This window comes from Lathyrus oleraceus, chromosome 7, assembly GCF_024323335.1.
Source record: "Lathyrus oleraceus cultivar Zhongwan6 chromosome 7, CAAS_Psat_ZW6_1.0, whole genome shotgun sequence".
NCBI classification, from domain to species: domain Eukaryota; kingdom Viridiplantae; phylum Streptophyta; class Magnoliopsida; order Fabales; family Fabaceae; genus Lathyrus; species Lathyrus oleraceus.
The window spans coordinates 427,330,884-427,337,899 of record NC_066585.1 but is presented as its reverse complement, the minus strand read 5'-3'; positions in this window follow the sequence as shown (position 1 = coordinate 427,337,899).

Sequence of the window (7,016 nt, the reverse complement as noted above, 5' to 3'; positions counted from 1 at the left end):
TGAAACCCGCTCCACTCGGGGAACTGCTGGAGATATATTTCTTTGAACCCGCTCCACTCGGGGAACTGCTGACTTTAGGCCTAGCTGCTGAGGAAACTCGTTTAAACCTGCCGGGGATAACCATCTTGACTCGGCTGGGGAAATCACAGACCTCGAATATGCTAGGGAGTTGGTCCTCTACTTCTGCTTGGGGACCTAGCTGGGAAATGAGAAAAGTTGGTACAGAACACCCGTCGACTCGTCGAACCATGGTATCCGCCTCCCGATCTCGTATCAGCTTTCCACTTTTGAGAATTCCCAGACTCGTCTGGACCTTTTCTGCTCCATCATCTTGTATTTCCAATCGCCCCGCGCTCTACGAGAAGCGTACTCCTGGGATTTATACATACTTTTCAATTTTCCGACTTTTGAAGAGTCTTCTTGATTAATTCCAAAGGTCGTCGGACGTCTCAACGTCTCTTCGTCATCCCTTCATACATTCGTTCCTGAGCGAACTCTCTGGGGATTTGTTTCATCAACAGCTTCCACATCACAACCTGCAAGTGAGTGACGAATACCTAACAGTACCTGCAAAACAGATCGTCAGATAAAACCGTGCCCCAGGCGTGTCAAGATTTCAACACTTGGGTCACTCAACCTTCCAAATAAGATTTCAAGTTTTCAATCTTATAGACATGCATTGGAGGGAACCTGTATGTTTTAAAATGCAAGATTCTTTATCAAAATAATCTGGATGTTTTTGCAATCAAAGCGGTAATGAAAAACAAAAACAAAATTATTTGACTGAATATGCATTTTATTGATTGGAAAAAGTGTGGCTCAAATGAGCAATACAAAGGAAGCAATTCCTGAAAAGAGGTAATTGCGCAAAAGGAAAAATCTATCCTAATGGCAATGTGAAACCCGTGATCTCATCGAGTTCCAACTCGGTTACACCCCACATGTCCTCAGACTCTCCATGCTTTCTGCCTTCTGAACAAGACGCTTCTGATTGATCCCTACCGGGTATTATCCATGATGCTTTAACCAAAGCGCAAACGATCATGCGGGACGCAGTTGTTCGTTTCAATCCCTCTTTTGCCTGGACCGCCCTTTCGGGTTTTCAGTCCACCGGGATACCCCTTTTTGCCCAAGTCGCCTTTTCAGGTTTTCAACTTGCCGGGTGTACAGTTTTTCATTTTATCCCTAATTTTTGCCCGAACCTTTCTTTCTGTTTTTGGTTCGCCGGGATGCCCATTTTTGCCTGGACTATTTTGTTCTTTTCGTCCAGCGGGTCTTTTTATACGAAGTATTTTTTTAACTGCGTCCGCATTCACAGGGGATGGAAAATCTTCGCCATCCATGGTCGTTAGCAACAAGGCTCCGCCAGAGAAAACCTTCTTGACCACGAATGGACCTTCATAATTGGTGTCCATTTGCCCCTTCGATCGTTTTGAGGAGGAAGGATCCTTTTCAGCACCATATCACCCACGTGATATACCCGAGGTCGTACCTTCTTGTCAAAAGCACGCTTCATACGTTGCTGATACAACTGCCCATGACAGATGGCTGCTAGCCTCTTTTCTTCTATCAGGCTCAACTCTTCATACCGGGTCCTTACCCATTCAGCCTCTTGCAACTTTACGTCCATCAGGACTCTCAAGGAGGGAATCTGAACTTCAACAGGTGATACCGCCTCCATTCCATATACCAATGAGAATGGAGTTGCTCCAGTAGATGTGCGCACCGACGTTCGATACCCATGTAATGCAAACGACAACATTTCATGCCAGTCTTTGTAGGTTACCACCATTTTCTGCACAATCACACCGTCGGTGCATTCAGACGTTATCCAGGCAACAACAGCTCATTCACCTTAACCTCCCCATCAGACATCAGAATCCGTTCGGATTCAGGGTCAGGCCCCTCCTCCGGGATCGGTTACTCTCAATCTTTCGATTAGAGTACCTCAAGATGTCCTCATCAGGGAACTCAAACTTCCTCGGTTGATAATCTTCTACGGGTTGTGGGGCGATGCAATCAGACAATGCACCCCTTGATCGCTTTCTGAGAGTATCACAAATCAGTCAGCATTCTTTTGCATTCTCACAACCCGTCCGGTCAATGCTGAATTCTTATGCCCATACTTGATCGAATCCATCTCGGAAATCCACAAAGTGGTATGAACCAGCATATACTGTCTCAGTCGGCGAGCAGCCTATGCCAAAGTACAACAAGTTTTCTCGAACAGTGAATGTATTGTTTCACAGTCGGTAAACCTTTTGCTAAGGTAAATTGCATGCTCTTTTCGACGAGACTCGTCCTGCTGACCCAATACACCTCGTAGACCCCTCGAAGGTTGTCAAGTACCTGATTAACAATTGCTCCTTCCATAGGAGGCGTCAGAATCAGAGGTTCCTGCAACTTATTCTTTTATTTTTCAATGCCCCTTGGCAATCATTATTTCACCTGACCGTTTGACCTCTTTTTTCTCAACATCTTGAATATAGGTTCGCACGTGGCTGTTAGATGAGATGTGAACCATGACAGGTAGTTCAATCTACCTAAGAAACCACGAACCCCTCCTTTATGTTCTCGGTTCAGGCGTTTCTCTTATTGTTCTTTTTTTTTTTTTTTAATTTATTTATTTATTTATTTATTTATTATTTTTTTTTCAGCAGGATCAACCTCGATTCCTCTCTGACAATGAACCCCAACATCTTACCGGACCGCACTCTGATAGTGCACTTACTTGAATTCAACCTCAGTTTGAACTGTCTCAACCAGTCAACCGACTTGCCCCGGTCTGCCAGATGCCCCTCTCTTGTCTGGGACTTTGCTATCAAGTCATAGCATTCGATTTCAACTTCATGACGAATCATATCATGAAACAAAGTCACCATGGCTCTCTGATAAGTAGCACTGGCGTTTCGCTTCTCTAGAGGACAGTCTCCTTTCCATGGTAGCTTGTACACAACGACATCGGTATCCGGCCCTGGCATATCCTGACATGACCAGGTGAAGGCATCCCCATGCTCTTTCAACAAGGCTACCATTCTACTCCCGATTTGCCTCCGAAGCGGCTCCCAATTTTCATTTCCTTTCTGACCTCGGCGGTGCTTGGAACAACAATCTCAACCCGCTTCACGTGCGGCTGAATCACCTTCTCCTCTTGTTTAAACAACCTGGCTAATTCCAGCAGATCACAATCTTCTTCGCCTCCTTCTTCGGCATGATTGCTCGGTTTGTCGAAGTCATATGAGGTGTAACCAAATTGTTATCAACGAGATCCGGAGAATTATTTTTGAAGTTGGGACGAGACAAATCAAAAAGAAAAATGAAAATAAACATTGCCATTTTTATTTGTTTTTAAACTGCAAAAATAAATGAAAAACAAGGAACACCGCTTTTGACTGAAAAACATCCTTTTATTCATGATGCAGAAAATGCAAATTTATGAACATGAGGTGGCCCTTACAATGGACCATTACGTGTCGGGCAACACGTATGGCTTTCATGCATATAAAATGAAAACAAGAAAAATATTACTCTTCAAGGAGAGTGACCCGGATGATCTCTTCGGCCTTCCAGTTCTGGATTTCCATCCCTGGTACGCACGGCTTTATCCATTGGTCGATGTCACAGTCACTATCAGCGTCTTCACCCAGCATGCAGATGTGATCCGGATCCAGCAATTGCACTCACCATCGCCTGACCATGTGCCGGCATGGGATTGGCATTAACGTTTGGCGATGGCGCAAAATTGATAGCCTTGGAATCCACCAGGTCTTGGACTACGTGCTTAAAAGCTTTGCAGTCCTCTACACTGTGCCCGGGAGCACCCGAATGGAATTCACATTTGACATTTTCATCAAAATTGGCTGGCCTTTGATCAGGTCCCATAGGCGCCAAAGTCCTCAACTGTACCAGCCCCATATCTTTCAACTTTTTCAATAGGACAGAGTATGTCACAGGCGGCCTGTCAAAATGCCGATCACTCATCCTCCTCCTGACTGGATATCCTGCCCTCTGAGACCTCTGCTGAAATGGCTGACGCTGCTGTTGCTGTTGTGCAGGCTGATTGTCAGCAGGAATAGTTACCGCAGCGGTGTGCTGTAAGTAACGATCCCTACTGGGTCCTCTCTGAGCGTAGACCGCACTGGTATTACCCTCATTCTTGCGCTGACCGTTCCCGAATGGCTTCTTCGACCCTGATGACGAAGCATTACCACCTTGTATTTTCCCCATTTTCAGCCAACTTTCAATTCTTTCTCCGGCCACCACAATGTCTGCAAAGTTGGTTACCGGACAACCCACCATTCTTTCAGCAAAAACCCCTTGCAATGTACCCATGAACATATCAGACATCTCTCTGTCCACTAGAGGAGGTTGCACTCTGGCAGCCAACTCCCTCCACCTTTGAGCGTACTCTTTAAACCCTTCGTTATTTTTCTGAGACATACCCTGCAACTGGGTACGACTCGGGGCCATATCAGCATTGAACTGATACTGTTTAAAGAATGCATCTCCCAGATCCTGCCAGCTCTTGATGTCGGAAGATTTCAGCTTGGTATACCATTCCAAGGACCCTCCGGACAGACTGTCCTGGAAGAAGTACATCCAGAGCTTCTGATCTGTTGTATACGCAGAGATCTTGCGGACAAACGCTTGCAGATGGGTTTCAGGGCAGGAACTCCCATTGTATTTGTCAAAGGCAGGCGCCTTGAACTTTTGTGGGATCACAATCCCCTCGACTAGCCCCATGTTAGACATATTCACTACCCCGGGCGTGGCATAACTCTCCAACACCTTAATCTTCTCAGTCAGTAGTTGAATCTCCTTACTCTGAGGTGGAGCATTATACGGCACAAACGGCTCGTTCTGCATCGAGAACTGGTCAGCCTCCCTGTCCTCCTCCTGATCTTCGTCGAACCCGTAAAACGGAGGCACAAAATTATCCTTCAAATTCTGCCCCAGACCGGGCCCAGGTTGACCACCAGCACCAAAACCAGCAGCATTGTTGTTCACCATACCCACGGTTGCTCTTTTTTCACCGTCTCTGGATCCACCCAGCCCCTGATTGGAGACACCATCCAGATTAACAACACTGTTAACAGCTGAAGCCCGCTCGAGCTTTTCAACTTTGTCAGCCAAAGCTTTCTGATCAACTGCAAAACCCTGCATGATGTTGATCAGCTCAGTCATCTTGTCCTTCAGCTCGAGGAGATCAGTACTTGGGAGATCCATCAGTCGAGGAGTGTTGCGCCTGGTGAAGTATCTGTGAGGTCGGGTTGAGTGCAAGGGTACAACTCTACGAGCACGAGCAATGATTCCTGCAAAACAGCAAATAGGTTAATATGCATGAATGCAACGTCTATCCATACGAGGAAGCTTCTGTCTTTCGATCCTGGTTTCACCGAGACAGATAACATTTCACCAATAACATTTTGACATCCAGATGTCTCTCAACCAGATTCTCAATCAATAATGCTCCCCATATGGCTAAACGTGGTTTAGGTGCAGATGAATGCAAACTGAGAATGATGCAGATGAATGAATGCAATGCATTGCCATCCTCCAAGTCATCTGATCATCTGTTGCTCTGAAACCTGGTCTCTGAACTGATCATAACCATCTGAGGAAACAAATAACCACCAATCCGACTTATGGGTTCCGAAATAAACGGAAGACAGATACATCATCATCATCATCATCATCAATCTCTGAGCAGATACCCATCATCATCTGAATCGGCCTGGGGAATCCTGAAATAAACGGATCCCCATTGATAAATAACACGGCCCGGGGAATCCTGAAATAAACGGATCCCCACTGATAAATAACACGGCCCGGGGAATCCTGAAATAAACGGATCCCCACTGATAAATATCACGGACAGCACTCCGGCGTCACCGTAATAAATGACCATAAATCCGACTTATAAATAGGACTCTGATCAACTGAACCATTAGTCACCATCTGAGTCACCATCTGAACATGCATCTGAAAGAATCACCCTCCCCTCACAGGTAAATTCTAAACAGGTCATCCTAAGGCGGATAATAGTCTCGACAATCGGGCAGAGATACTCAATGGGTTTGCCCTTTCGGGTGTGCCATTGTAGCTCTCATGAGATCGTCTAAACCAAAGATCCGGGAAATGATCGGTCACCAGAGTCAATAGCTCAAATGAAGTGACTTAACCAAAGCGGATACTCCACAGAGGAAAGCACTATCAAATGAACCTCGTCCGGCTTGTGGTACATCACGCCGCCAGGCACATGTTAACCTAACACGAAAAAGGCGACATGAGACCACACTAGTCCTAGGTGTATACTCGGGCCTGGGTTTTAGCCCCACTCAGAGCACCCACCCCAAACAGAGGAACCACCTGCACAGAGGACGGCAACAACATGATAGTATGATGCATGCAGACATTAATGCAAATATAAATACACACTGGTTAGAATAATAAATGCAATAAATCACACAACAAGCAACCTAAACTAATCCTAGAATGCTAGGAGAGACTCGCTTAGGGACCATGGACCAGCACAGGTCAACATGTCTGTAGAAATTCCCCAGCAGAGTCGCCAGCTGTCGCATCCGCGAAAATCAACCGGCGAGACTCAAATAAAAACACACACAGAGCCGCCACTGCGCGTTATTTATCCCAAGATAGGGAAAGGAAACGCTCAGAGAAACCTGGAAAGGAAATGGTCTCGCGACCAGAGAGAAAGGGTAAGGGAGTCGGTTACGCAAGGGGAAGGTATTAGCACCCCTCACGTCCGTCGTACTCGACGGGATCCACGTTCTAAGAAAAGAAAAGGTTGCTAAAACATCACACACACACACAAGGGAACGCAGGTGGGGTTAAGAGAAGGGAGCTCGATAGGACGTCGCATCCTATGCCTACATATCTTGTCTGGAACAAGAATCAGAGCCACTGTAGTTCGGCTTACGCACGCCAAACAACACAAAACAACACAAACAAGCAAGGGTGGCAAACATGGAGCCCGACAACCACTTGATGGAATT